Raw genomic sequence first — 14,919 nt, forward strand, 5'->3', positions numbered from 1 at the left:
GTTAGTCCACCTTTGGTCCCCACCTGGCACTCAGCTCTCACCTGTGGCTCCCCGTAGCTGTTTGCATGTGACAGCGGCCACACCCGGGGCAATGGTTTCGACAAGCTGGCTAAACCAGGTGAGGGTAGCTGACGGGTCTCAAACCCTCGGTGAGATAGGGAGTTGTCTATCCCAGCATGTGAAGACAGACTCCGGCGGATTGAGCGGACGAGACCAATGGAAGGTCCAAGGTTCACTTAGGCTTTGGGCATTGTGTACAGTTGATTATTCCACTGACAAACCTTGATCAAAGTGATCTTTCTTCCGCTCTGCACAAACCGTTCCATAAACAGGAAGGTTTCTGATCTGTGGACTAATCTATTTCCCAGTTTACCATTTCCATTCACCCTGATGTGTGTCACTTTCAGGAATCCCCCTTTTCACCATACCTCCTGCTTCTTTCACTCAGTAAATAAAGCAAGATCTCTGAGAAAGGACATGTCATCATGTGAACATTAACTAAAAAGGATTCAAAGTACTTTTATTATAAAAGTACGTATGTACTATACAACATTGAGATTTGTCTTTCCGCAGACAGCCACAAAACAAGAAAGCCATGGGACCTGTTCAAAGGTAAACATCAATCCCCTCCCCATGTGCAAAAATCAAATCATGCAAATGGCAACAAAAGCATCAACCTCCCAGGCAAATGGCAACAAGAACATCAACCGTCCCCCCCCCCCCCCCCCGCAGGAAGAAAACCTGCTAATGGCAACAGGAAACAATGAGCAGAGCGAAAATCCAGAAAGGACAAAATCGAAGGAGTCCGTATGCAGTTCAGCTTAGTGGCCATCAGTCCAATCCACCAACTGCAGACCCAAAAGTTTGGTAGCATCGTCTGACAGCATCGAGCGAGAGGGAGAGAGAGAGACCGTCATACGCAGGTACCTTCCTCCGGCAAACAGTGAGTGAGAGGCTGGTAGATGGCACCGAACACTCTCTCGCCTTCCGCCCTCACCTCGGGGTTTCAATCTTCCTCGAAACTTCAATAGGTGAGACAAGCGAGAAATGGAGATGATCATGAGCTCGTGCCTCATCTTCAGGCTTCTTGGCCTTGAGGCTACTCGCCTCCTGGAGCCTTCTTGGAGACAGCAAAGCACTGGATCGCTCAATCGGCCCAAAAACACACTATCAAACTGTAGATCATAGGCTCCAGCAGTACCAAACCACACTTAAAAGAAAAAGAAGTTGTAAAAGAAGTGAACAAAACAGTTTTGCAGACTATCTGGATAATGTTGCCCTTGGCAGCATTGTTCGCTGGCGGCCCAAACAAACTATGCTGGTATTGGTGGCAGGTACCCAATCTGAGCAGAACTCCTCCTGACCCCACCTGTGCGTCTTTCCACCATCGTGGGCTTGTCAAGCAACTTCCCCTTCATTGCATCTCTTCCATTGTAAAGGCATTCCGTGAGTCACTTGCTTTATTTCAATACGTAGGAGGAATATATCATGAAAAATGCCTCTTACGTATGTATTGCTATGGTAACGAAAATAGCCCTTAACCTCTCCAAAATAAAAATAAATTGCCAAGCACTTATTTGGTTGCCTTTGATGCAAGCTCAGCTCCCTAATTATTGAAAAAACATTAAAATGACAAATTAAGAAGTAGTGTGCTTATTTCCCAGGGATAATACAATCCGCTATATGGATTACATTCCCAACAGAACCTAGTTTAACAGAAAACAAATGGTTGTCACGCCAGACTTACATAATTCAAAAGTATGAAAACCTGCGAGCATGTTCCCAACACCAGCTTGTGATTTATCTCAGACCAGGAAACAGCCAGGTCTGGCTTGCATCCTGTAAAGGCCTTCGTTTCCGAGTGTTTGGATAACTGATGAAAAATGTTTATTCACAGGGACTTGTTGATAGCTGTGCAGTGCAAAAAGCTAATATTTCACTTTTTGTTTAAGAAAAAATATTAATTAAGTGAGGTGTTCATATAGGTATGGTGTTTAGACTTTCAAAACTTTTCAACTCTCTCTTACTAAATGCAATAACACACTTGAGGGATGCTCATGATGTTAATTATACAGAAAACCAGTCAACACAATCCACTTGAATTAAAGTCAAAATCAAAGTACATTTATTAAAAGTATATATATGTATATGTCACCATATTCTCCTTTGAGTTTCATTTTCTTGCAGGCACTTTCAGGAAAATAAAACAACAGAGGACAAATAGATAAATAAGACTAAGAATCTGAGTTGAGGGGTCCTCGAAAATGAGTCTAGAGGTTGTAGAATCAGTTCAGAGTTGAGATGGAGTGAAGTTATCCATGCTGGTTCAGGATCCTGATGGTTGTAGGGTAAATCTCCTCCTCCTTCCCCTCCCACTTTCAAATCTCCCCCCCCCACTTTCAAATCTCTCCCCCTCCCCTCCCACTTTCAAATCTTCTCCCTTCCCCCTCCTACTTTCAAATTTCCCCCTCCCCCTCCCACTTTCAAATCTCTCCCCCTCCCCCCACTTTCAAATCTTCTCCCCCTCCCCCTCCCACTTTCAAATCTCTCCCCCTCCCCTCCCACTTTCAAATCTCTCCCCCTCCCCCCACTTTCAAATCTTCTCCCCCTCCCCCTCCCACTTTCAAATCTCTTTCTATCTCTTTTTTCAGTTAGTCCTGATGAAGGGTCTCGGCCCAAAACGTCAACTGTACCTCTTCCTATAGACGCTGCCTGGCCTGCTGCGTTCACCAGCATTTTTTATGTGTGTTGCCTGAATTTCCAGCATCTGCAGATTTCCTCGTGTTTGCAGTTGTAGGGTAATAATTGTTCTGAACTTGGTGGACTGGACATATGGCATTTGTGCCTCCCGCCTGATGTAAGAAGAGAGCATGGTCTGGATGGTGGAGGGTTGGGTGTTGGGGTTTGATGACTGATGCTGCTTTCCTGTGGCAGTGCTCCTTGTAAATGTGGTGATAACATATCCTCTTTATGGTTTCCTTTCCTCAGAGAGTACAGAGATCAGAAATGTGGGACCCAACCAAGTTACTGGTTTGATCTGGTACACTGGTCTTGCTGCTGCCCTGAACCTGGGAAGACCATAGGCAAGAAAATTCATACAATACTATCTTGGGCCATAGTATCTAGTAGTTGGGATGTGGGAAGTAAGACATGGTTTGAGAGAAGTGAGGTGACTCTGCATTCTAAAGCCTCAATCATTTCTTTCTGCAGCAACAAACAAGGGTGCTGGAGGGCCTCAGAAGATCACACAACATGTAATGAAGGGAAATGGACAGTTCACCTTTCGGGACAATAGCCTTCTTCTGGACTGTCAGCATCTTCGTACCTTTTCTCTTTCTTTTTCCATATTTACTGCCTGATCTGCTGAGGGTTTCCAGCATTCTCTCAGCTGCCTCAAGGCTCTGCAGGGTTGACCAGCCTGTAAGAATCAAAACCAGGATCACACATCCAATCTGTATGTGCTTTTCTGTACTTTCATCTTTTTAATGAAGACATCTGATGACGTTAATGACATTTCCTAGCATGCAAACCACTGGTATAGGATTGCAACATAACGGACACAGATACTCTGTCCCCAGCTTACCCTGGGGCGACGAGTGAAGATAGATTAGCATGCTGTCTTTTACTGATTGTATATTCCAAGGGAATCAAATTATCAAGTTGCAGGGATGGAAAAGATCAAAGTTTTGCAGTTAATGTGAGAAATGACGCAGCAGAAGATTTAATCTGCACCTTAAAAAGAAGCCATTTCACCTATCCAGTCCATCTTATTGTGATGCACTACATGAGGTTCCTTCTACCATGTTTCATTCCCATAATGTCAACATATCCTTTCGCTTTCTGGCCTTAGCTTACGTCTAGCTTCATCTTACATGATATTCACTTCAGATAAGCCTTTAGTTAGTAAGTTCCAAGTTGAACAAAAAAATTCTACTGAATTCAATATTAGATTTATATAGAAACATAGAAACATAGAAAATAGGTGCAGGAGTAGGCCATTCGGCCCTTCGAATTTAACCATTATCTTATACCTATACTAACTTTTCCTCCATGGACTCTGTTTAGACTTCTTTCTGTCTAAGTAAATCAGCAAACATAATTAAAGACCCCACCCATTGCTCTTCTCTCTTTTCTCCTTTTCCCCTGTCCTATTTTGGGCAGAAGATACAAAAAGCCTGAATGCATGTACCACAAGATTCAACCACAGCTTCTATCCCACTGCAATCAGACTCTTGAACGGTCAATAGACAATAGGTGCAGGAGTAGGCCATTCAGCCCTTCGAGCCAGCACCACCATTCACTGTGATCATGGCTGATCATCCACAATCAGTATCCAGTTCCTGCCTGATCCCCATACCCCTTCACTCTGCTATCTTTAAGAGCTCTATCTAACTCTTTCTTGAAAGAATCCAGAGAATTGGCCTCTACTGCCTTCTGAGGCAGAGCATTCCACAGAACCACAACCCTCTGTGTGAAAAAGTTTTTCCTCAACTCCGCTCTAAATTGTCTACCCTTTATTCTTAAACTGTGGCCTCTGGTTCTGGACTTCCCCAACATCGGGAACACGTTTCCTGCCTTTAGCGTGTCCAATTCCTTATGATAAGATCATCCTGTATGATAAGATGGACACTTGGTATCACAATCTTTTTTGCTATGATCTTGCGCTTTATTGTTTACCTGCACTGGACTTTCTCTGTTGCTATTACACTTGATTCTGCATGGTTATTGTTTTGCCTCGTCCCAGCTTAATGCGCTGCATAATGATTGATCCGTACAAACAGTGTGCAAGACAAGCTTTTCACCGTCTCTCGGTACCCATGACAATAATAAACCAATACCAATACCAACTTGAGAAAATCGGCAGATGCTGGAAATCTAAAGCAACCCACACAAAGGCTGGGTTACTCCCACATTTTTGTGTGTGTTACCAATACCAATATTTACAACAATTTGATCTTGCACATCCTGAAATCTCCTCTATTCATCCTTAATTTTTTTTTTGCATCTTTGTTAGATTTCTCTCAGCCTTCTTGTATATCTGAGATGGATATATTTTAAATTAGCAAGGGAATGAAGGATTATAGGGACGTTGCAGGAAAGTGGATTTGGATTACTCATGCTTAAGGGTTGAATGGTTCACCGTTCTTATTCCCTATGGTCATAAAGTCTATACTAGCATGGGTTTCTCCCAGGTGTCCCAGATTCCCCCACGTTCCATGGACATTCTGGTTTACAGGTGAGTTGGCCGCCGTAAGTTACCCCTAGTGTGGGTGGGCGGGAGGAGAATTGTCGAGAGATGATGGGGATGTGATGGTTGTAGGGAAATAAGTGGGAGGATGAGACTAAGGCTCCAAATGGCTTCCTTCTATTTTGCAACAATATAGGATATTGATGAGAACCCTGGGCTCCAAACCTGTTCTTTTGCAGTGGCCAGGTAGTTGATGGTGCATTTGCAATTTAAATCCGAAAGTCTCAGTTGCATCCTCATAGCCTCAAGTTTCGGGGAAGTAGATTTAGGATGGAGATGAATGGAAAATGCTTTTCCCAGAGAGTGGTGAATCTGTGGAATTCTCTGCCTAATGAAGCAGTGGAGACTACCTTAGAAAATATATTTGAGACAAGGTTAGATAGATTTTAGCATAGTAGGGGAACTAAGGGTTATGGGGAAAAGACAGGTAGGTGGAGATGAGTCCATGGCCAGATCAGCCATGATTTTGTTGAATGGCGGAGCAGGCCCAATGGGCCAGATGGCCTACTCCTGCTCCTATTTCTTATGTTCTTATCCAAAGTTTATAAAGTGGCAGCTACAGTCAAGATCAATGCTTGCATCCTGCTGCAACATTCAGATGCAAAGACAAAGTACAGGGTGGATAGCAGAATTCTTTAACAGTGTTGATGTACAGAAGGTTCAAACCTAGAGCTCGCTGAAGGTTGATGGGGTAGGAAGGAAGGCATATGATGTGGTTGCCTTTGGTAGTCAATGCACTGAAGTCAAGGGTTGATGTCTTACGCGGCAGCTTTATAAAATTCTAAACAGGCCACTTTTGGAGTACTGCATACAATTCTGGTTGCCCCACTGTAAGAAAGATATGGACATGGTGGAGGCTTTGGAAAGGGTGCAGAAGAGATTTACCAGGATGCTGCCTGGATTAGCGGGTATGTGCTATAAGGAGAGGGTAACCAAACCAGGGTTGTTTTCTTTGGAATGGCAGATACTGAAGGGACAGCTGATAGATTTTAATAAAATTATGAGAGAAGTGATAGATTTGACAGACTGTATCATTTACCCAGTGTCTAAATATCTACTGGTAGAGGTCATGCATTGAAACTGCGAGGAGAAGATTCAAAGGGGATGCGTGGGGCAAGGTTTTACACAGAGAGTGGGGAGGGGTTTGTCTGAAATGCGCTCCCTGGGGTGGTGGTGCAGGCACATGATAGAGATATTTACGAGGCTCTTAGATAGGCACGTAAGAATGCAGAGAATGGACCACGTTTAGGCAGAAGGGATTAGGTGTCATTAGTTTAATTAGTTTGGCAGAACATTTCAGATAAAATACATGTTCCTGTATTGTGTTGCTCCGTTTCTTTTTCCCCAGTGCGGAAATGGCTGTTACAAAAGGACATTTTAAGTAATTGGAGGAAAGTATAGGGGGATGCACAAAGTGGGTTTTTTACACAAAGAGCAACGGAATATATGCCAAGAATGGTGGTAGAAGCAGATAGATTAGGGACATCTAAGTGATTTCTAGGCACGTGGATGGTAGAGAAGCAGTGAGCTATGTGAGAGTGAAGGGTTAGATTGATCTTGGGGGTGGTTACAACAGCCTGTAATTTTCTGTACTGATCTATAATCTATGTTCTCAAGGATCTTGGTCTGCTCCAGTTCTTGATATAACCCGTTTAACAGACTTTCCCTGGTAATTCCATTCACTCAGGCATACATTTCACACACTGTCTGAGAGATGAAACAAGCTGTAATTAGTAAATCAGAGAAAGTGCCACTGGATGAGTTTTAACACTGTCAGACCAGGATGCACTAAAATTCTGGGATCATTAAAAAAAATTGTAATTACTAATTAGTTATCATAGAGCTCATCTGAATTTCATCAGCAAACATGAACTCCCTTGTAGCCCATTCTGTTGGAAAGAGGAAGAAGATTATTGTGGATTAAGTCATTGCAGTTCAGAATAAATAAAAGATTCCGATAAAACCAGAGTATCCTGCGTAGGCAGACAGCTGTGTGTGCTATTTAAGAGGAAATCTGCAGAAGGGAAGCTCACCTTTGGTTACAAATATTAAGTGGGTGCTTTGGTATTGATACAACTTTCCTTAAATACTTGCTTGCACTGAATCTATACCAAGCATAGAATACAAGAGGTATCTGTCTGATACTATATAGTCATAGACATAGTCATACTTTATTGATCCCGGGGGGAAATTGGTTTTCATTACAGTTGCACCATAAATAATAAATAGTAATAAAACCATAAATAGTTAAATAGTAATATGTAAATTATGCCAGGGATTAAGTCCAGGACCAGCCTATTGGCTCAGGGTGTCTGACCCTCCAAGGGAGGAGTTGTAAAGTTTGATGGCCACAGGCAGGAATGACTTCCTATGACGCTCTGTGTTGCATCTCGGTGGAATAAGAGTCCTTAATAAGTTCAAAGTCTAATTTCTACTGTATTTTTAACTGACATCAGAGTTAAAATTATGACAGCAGGGTTTGTTTTAATGAATTAATAATCTATGGTGGTTGGGTCATGCCTGAAACGCCGTTGGTGTTTAGGGCAGCGGTGAAGGTCTTCCATCTCTGGCGGTGTTCAGGGCTTCCTTCATCATGTCCGTAACTTCCTCTCACTTTTCGCTACTGTCAGTCATGCAAGTCCTGGGTAGAGACTCAGGAATACCATCACACTCAGTGGACTTTTCATTGCTGTTTCCGTAACAATTTTTTTTACCAGTCAGAGTTGTTAGCCCTGAGATGAACCCCTGAACCTGGAGGACCAGTGGCCTCTCTTAGTCTTGACCTGTTTGGCATGGCCAAAGCTTAAAGCTCTGCCTCCAAACCACGACAAGATTGTGGTCCACTTGGAGGAGCAAACTATGGAGAAATGTTCAAATCCTACCAGAACAGCTGGGGAACTTAAATCCAGTTATTTAAAGGAACCTGGACTGAAAGTGGCTGCTATCAGAAATGTTGACCATGTAGCCACCGGTTTGTTGTAAAAATCTACCATAGTTCAGAAAAGTTGGAAGGACAGTTAGCATCCTTACCTGGTCTTCGTTCCGTGCTCACCATCATGTTGCTGACTTGCAGCAAACTTGTGAAATGAGCAAGTAAACTGCTTAATTCATGGAAATTTGGTCAAGATCAGATGAAAAAATAAAAATAAAAATAAAATAGGGATTAACTATGAAATAAAACATGTATTTCCCTGATACTCTGTAATTAGACAATGTATTAGTCCTTGTATTTTATGGCACCCTGCCCTCTGCTCCACCATCTGAATGGCCCACGATCCCATGACTGCTATCTAACTATATTCCTCTCTTTTGCACACTTCTTTTTAAAGTATTTCTTATTATAACTTATAGTATCATTTATGTATTGGACTGTTGTTCGTCCATCATTGACGTCGATGAGGACATCGACGCCATTATGATGGTGTCGAGACTAGCGCGTGATTTAGATTTAAATGAGGGGAGTTGCGCAGTGTCAGCCTCACTCTCTCTTCCCAATTCCCATCTGGATCCAATGGCAAGACAGAGTCGAGACGGTTGGAGATGGGACTAGGCGCAGTGGATGACCAGGACGTCTTCTGTGTCTTGTCCTACTCTACACGTTCCACGACACTTGCAGAGACCGCCTTCTTGACCGTTGGACATTCCATTGGTCTCGTCCGCTCAGTCTGCTGGAGTCTGTCTTCACATGCTGGGATAGACAACTCCCTATCTCACCGAGGGTTTGAGACCCGTCGGCTACCCTCACCTGGTTTAGCCGGCTTGTCGAAGCCATTGCCCGGGGTGTGGCCGCTGTCGCATGCAAACAGCTACAGGGAGCCACAGGTGAGAGCTGAGTGCCAGGTGGGGACCAAAGGTGGACTAACTGCCCTGAAAAGGATGCGACATGTTCCCCCACCAGAGGTGCTACCCTCCCCTGACACCCCATACACCCCAATTGGACTGTTACACCCCAGTATTGGACTGTACTGTTGCCACAAAACAACAAATGTGTCAGTGATAATGAACTTATTCTAATACATGACAGGCAACTCCAGAGTGATACGGAGTGACATAGACCTGGCAAACCTTGCATATTATTAATTCTGGTCTAAGTTAAGTTGATACATAATGCTATAATTAAAATGAATGAGTCACACAGTTGCTATGTAATAATTAGTTAAGAGACAGTCTCTTTAAAGGGAAGCAATACTACCATTGTTAATGAAATATATAATCTTATCCTGATGCAGAATTTTGACCCAAAACATTGACAATTCCTCTACCTCCACAGATGCTGCTCGACCCGCTGAGCTCCTCCAGCAAATTGTTTGTCATTTCAGATTCCAGTCACTTGTGTCTTCAAAAATACAATTTATTGGCGCAGTCTGAGGAAAATAAGGTAGGAAACTGATGTGATTAAATAGCACCCTGGTACCTACAGCCTGTAGACTGTTACTAACAGCCTAAATCTGAAGGAGGAGGAGAAGATGGCGGCATGATGCAGCGCGCGTGGCCACTCTGGTGAATGATATCCTGTAATCTGTCAAGTAGGGGACCGTGCACAATTCTGCTTTGGTGGAGACAGACGTGAGAGTACGGAGGAACATCTAGAGAAACTTCTGAAATGCCCGCTTCACTGCTGCTGCTACTGTGTGGTCTGGAATCTCTGGAGGAGAAGGCCCCGAATCCTCGGCTTTGCTTGTTTTGGCGGCCGGGGGAAGGTCGAAGGCGCTCAACAGAGGATGGCTCTTGGGAGGCTGTATCGGAGGGGCTGGTCGGAGGCTCGAAGTTTTCGGATGGATGAACTCAGTGTCGGCTGTTGTCGGGTGCTTCTAATGCCTGGAAGTTTATGGCAGGGAGTTTCTCCCTTTTGTTGCATGCTATCAGGGACTCGGGAGTCGAGCGGGACTTAGAGACTTTTTTTTACTGTGCCGATGGTCTGCTCTTCATCAAATTATGGTATAGCTTTGCACCGCTGTAACTATATGTTATAATTATGTGGTTCTGTCAGTGTTAGTCTTTGGCTTGTCCTGTTTTTCTGTGATATCACTCTGGAGGAACATTGTATCATTTCTTAATGCATGCATGCATTTCTAAATGACAATAAATGAGGACTGAGTGTTCTCATAATCTAAAATAGCATATCTCTGATTCAAGACAATCAAGATCCACTTCGTACACTACATCAGGGGCTGGCTCCCCAGATCAAGGCCGAGGGAGGTATTTGTTCTTGGAGGTTGGAAAGCTAAACAGCAGTCCTGTTAACTGTTTCATTTGGGTATAAAATATTCTCTGCCTTTTTATGAGAAAGACCAGCAGAACTGCTGCTTCACAGCTTCAGGACTGTGGGCTCAATCCTGACCTTGGGCGGTGTCTGTGCGGTTTGCACATTCTTCCTATGACCAAGTGGGTTTTCCCCCGGATAGATTTTAAAGATAAGATTTATTTGTCTCATATACACTGAAACATTGAAATATCGATTGAATGTACACTGTATCTCAGAATACAGTGAATTACATTGTTTGCATGAACAACCAACACATTTCAAGGATGTACTGGAGGCAGCCCACAACTATTGCCACGCTTCTGGCACCAACATAGCATGCCCACAACTTACTAACTCTAACAAAATAGTCTTGGGAACGTGGGAGGACATACAGGCAAGAGTGGGAATCAAACCCAGATATCTAGCGCTGTAATAGAATGATGTGACAACGACACCCATTTTGGTTTCTAAGGCTTCCTCCCACATCTCAAAGATGTGTAGGTTGGCCATTCTACATTGCCACCGGTGTGCAGGTGAGTGGTCGAATATGAGCATGGGGAGAAAATAAAAAAAGAATGCAACTCGTGTACAAATAGTACGGACGGAGGATGGAGCGGGCTGCCAGTGCAAGTGGTGCATGCGGGCTCAATTTCAACATTTAAGAGAAGTTTGGATAAGTACGTGGACGGCAGGGGTATGGAGAGCTATGGAGAGCAAGTCGATGGGAGTTTAAATTGGCCTGCACAGACTAGATAGGCTGAAGGGCTGTATGTTTCCATGACTTTACAGATGTTTGATGGTCAGCATGGAGTTAATGTGCAGAAGGGTATGTATCTATGTGTGTGGTTAACGCTGATAATCCAGTCACTACTTAAACATCAGCTAATATCACCAGTGTTGTGTCCATTATCTTGTTGCTCACAGGAGTTTGTTGAGTGTAAATTGATCAAGGATTAAGGATCAAGGATCAACATTATTCATCATATACATTAAGGGATTTGTTTACGTGTATTTGTTTTACCAGATTGTAAAATTCTTCATTGGCTGGCAAGTACTATTTGAGATTTGAGACTGTGAAAGGTGCTATGGAAATTCAGGTGTGGTCGCCCACATAGATCATGTATTTAGTTCTGCTTTGCCCTCTCTCTATATAGTATTCTTTCTTTCTTGTAGGGAATATTCCTTTAACCATGATTGTATAATCTTTGTCTCCTGATAAGATCTGTTGCTATCAGCAACCTGAGATATGCAGAGATTGATGAGAATGCCTATTTGAACTTTATACTTTTTTTCCCTGAAGCTTCATGGTATCACAGCAGCCAAGATAAGCACAGGTTCCACAGATTTAAACGGTTCTTTGTCAATAAGTATATTAAGGAGAGGATTCTGGAAGATTAAGACGAAAGTACTTTTGACAGAAGGGTCTATGTAGAAATATTGAGGTCCAGAAGCTATAGTGTATGTGCAGCTGTAGTTCCTGTCAGTGAGATCTACCACAAAGAGCTTGTCAACGATCTCTCAAATTGTCTCCCTGCTGTGGTCATAAATAAAGCCAAGTTAATATTTTATCTTCCCTCCACCTCAGAGCCACACATTCTTCAGAATAGGTCGGTTCAGATGCATAGGCCTTAATGAAAACTGGCTGCCTATCTCATTTTGTTCTTTGACCAATGCATCTGGTGCAGGAAGTAGTTGTGTGAGATGACACTTAGTGGCCACTTTATTAGGTACACCGGTACACCTGCTTGTTAATGCAAATATCTAATCAGCCAATCACATGGCAGCAACGCAATGCATAAAAGCATGCAGGCATGGTCAAGAGGTTCAGTTATTGTTCAGACCAAACATCAGAATGGGGAAGAAATGTGATCCGTGCCAGATGGGGTGGTTTGAGTATGTCAGAAACTGCTGATCTCCTGGGATTTTCACGCACAATAGTCTGTAGAGTTTACAGAGAACGGTGCCAATGATAATAAAAAATCCAGTGAGAGGCAGTTCTGTGGGGAAAAGACCTTGTTAATGAGAGGGATCAGAGGAGAATGGCTAGACTGGTTCAAGCTGCCAGGAAGGTGGCAGTAACTCAAATAACCACGTGTTACAACAGAGGTGTGCAGAAGAGCATCTCTAAATTCACAACACCTTGAACCTTGAAATAGAGGGGCTACAGCAGCTACCAGGAACATGTTCTCAGTGGTCACTTTATAATGTACAGGAGGTACTTAATAAAGTGGCCATGGAATGTGCGCACATGGTGAATGCTGTATCTTTGGATAGGATCATGTGTCCTAATTCCATTTCCCTGTGATCCCCCTATACAGGGACTAATTTGGAGATAATATGATCAACATGAGACTCTGTGTTTTTGAAAAAATTTAAAAAATTAAATGAAGGGTCTAATTATAAATACTGCACAAAAATAGACCCTTTGCTTCATTGACTCCTCTGACATTTTACCAGAAGTGATTTTACCATACTGCCTGGATTAAAATGCATATTTTATGAGGAAAAGTTGAGTGAGTTAGGGCCTTTCTCTTTGGAGTGAAGGAGGATGAGAGGTGACTTGATAAAGGCGTACAAGATAATAAGAGGCACAGACAGAGTGAACAACCAGAGACACTTTTTAGAGCGGCAATGGCTAAGATGAAGAGATATAACTTTAAGGTGACTGGAGGAAAGTATAGAGGGGATGTCAGAGGTAGACTCTTTACACAGAGAGTGATGAGTGCATGGAACGCCCTGCCAGGGGTGGTGGTAAAGGCAGATGCATTTAGTGCATTTAAGAGACTTTTATATAAGCATATGGATGATAGAAAAATGGAGGGTTGTGAGGGAGGGAAGGTTAGATTGACCTTAGAGTAGGTTAAAGGGTCGGCATAACATTGTGGGCTAGTGGACCTGTACTTTGCTGTAGTGTTCTATGTTCTATGAATTCTCTAATTATTTATTTATTATTTATTGAGATATGGTGTAGAGTAGGACTGTGGGAGGAAACCAGGGCACCTGGAGGAAACCCACACGTTCACGTGGAGAACATACAAACTCCTTACAGGCAGTAGCTGGAATTGAACCCAGATCTCCCGTACTGTAAAGCGTTGTGCTAACCACTATGCTACATGCCACCCAAGACTCACAGAGCACAAAAACAGGCCTTTTGACTCATCGACTCATCCCATATTCTACTACTCACGTTCATAATGTGTACAGCTTACCGTGAGTTTCCTACCACCTCCCCAAGACACACCAAACACAAAGGCATGAAGAAAGCAAGTCAGTGGCTATAGGAGCTTGAGGAGATTTGGTGTGTTTCCAAAGATTCGAGCGATTTTCTACGATGTACCGTGGACAGCATTCTGCCTGGCTCAGTCATGGCCTGGTACTTGAGCAACAATGCAGAGGATCAAAAGAGGCCGCAGAGCATTGTAGACCTAGCCAGTTCCATCACGGGTACAACTTTCTCCAACATCCGGACATCTTCAAAAGTTGGTTCCTCAAGAAGGCAGCAACAATCATTAAGAACCGCCACCATCTGGAACACGTCCATGTCACATTACTTCCATCAGAGATGAGGTACAGGAACCTAAAAATCCATTCTCAATATTTTAGGCACAGCTTCTTGTCCTCTGCCATCCTATTTCTGAACAGTTTGTGAACCCATGGTCACTACCTCTTTTCAAGATTCAAGATTCAAGATTCAAGATTCAAAAAACTTTATTGTCATTCCAACCATACATCAGCTCTGCAGGGCAGAATGAGACAGTGTTTCCCAGGAGCAGTGCAATCACAACATAACATCGCAACTTATTTATTTACACCATTTATTTATTTTAATTGTCGTTATGGCAAATTTTTATACTGCTGCCACAAAAATTTCACAACATACGTCAGTGATAATAAACCTGATTCAGAATCAGAATAGAATCAGGTTAATATCATTGGTTTATATCGTAAAATTTGTCGTCTTTGCGGCAGGAATATAATGTATTACATAATAATCAAAAAATCATGAATTATTGTAGGCTGGATGGAGAGCAAGATGTCTCCCAGTGGAGGTTGGTTGTAGGGGGTTCGCAGCCCGTTCCTTAGCTCGAGCCTTCAGCATTTTGGGCATCGAGGGAGAGAGGAAGAGGAGAGCCATCCGCAGTACCACCGATGTGGCAGAGAGGGCCTCAAGATGGCTGTGGCTCAAAAGAGGGGAGCCATGGAGTCATAAGTAGCTAGCCATCAGGACACAAGCTGGGGTCTGATCAGCCCCGGCTGGGTCACCTGGGGGAGGTTGTATGATGTTGAAAGACCCGAAACACCCGACGGTTCCAGGAACATCACTGAAGAAGTGTCCAGAAGCATCAATAGATGTATGTACACCGCTAGGTATATATATTAAATAGTTACATTAAAGTAGTGAAAAAAAAGAAATAAAAAAGTAGTG

At 43.1% G+C, this 14,919-nt stretch overlaps 1 long non-coding RNA gene across 1 annotated transcript in view; it reads right to left on the reverse strand.

Annotated features, from left to right (window-relative positions):
• Positions 1 to 2,623: 2,623 nt before the first annotated feature.
• LOC140209440 (uncharacterized) overlaps positions 2,624 to 14,919 on the reverse strand; it is a 110,254-nt gene continuing 97,958 nt past the window's right edge. Inside the window, exons 3-4 of the long non-coding RNA XR_011888982.1 lie at positions 9,511 to 9,612; positions 2,624 to 3,418 (exon numbers count right to left, since the gene is read on the reverse strand). This is a non-coding gene — a long non-coding RNA (uncharacterized lncRNA). The remainder of the gene's footprint in view (positions 3,419 to 9,510; positions 9,613 to 14,919) is intronic.

The sequence above is a fragment of the Mobula birostris genome, chromosome 14 (genome assembly GCF_030028105.1).
Source record: "Mobula birostris isolate sMobBir1 chromosome 14, sMobBir1.hap1, whole genome shotgun sequence".
Taxonomy (NCBI): Eukaryota; Metazoa; Chordata; class Chondrichthyes; order Myliobatiformes; family Myliobatidae; genus Mobula; species Mobula birostris.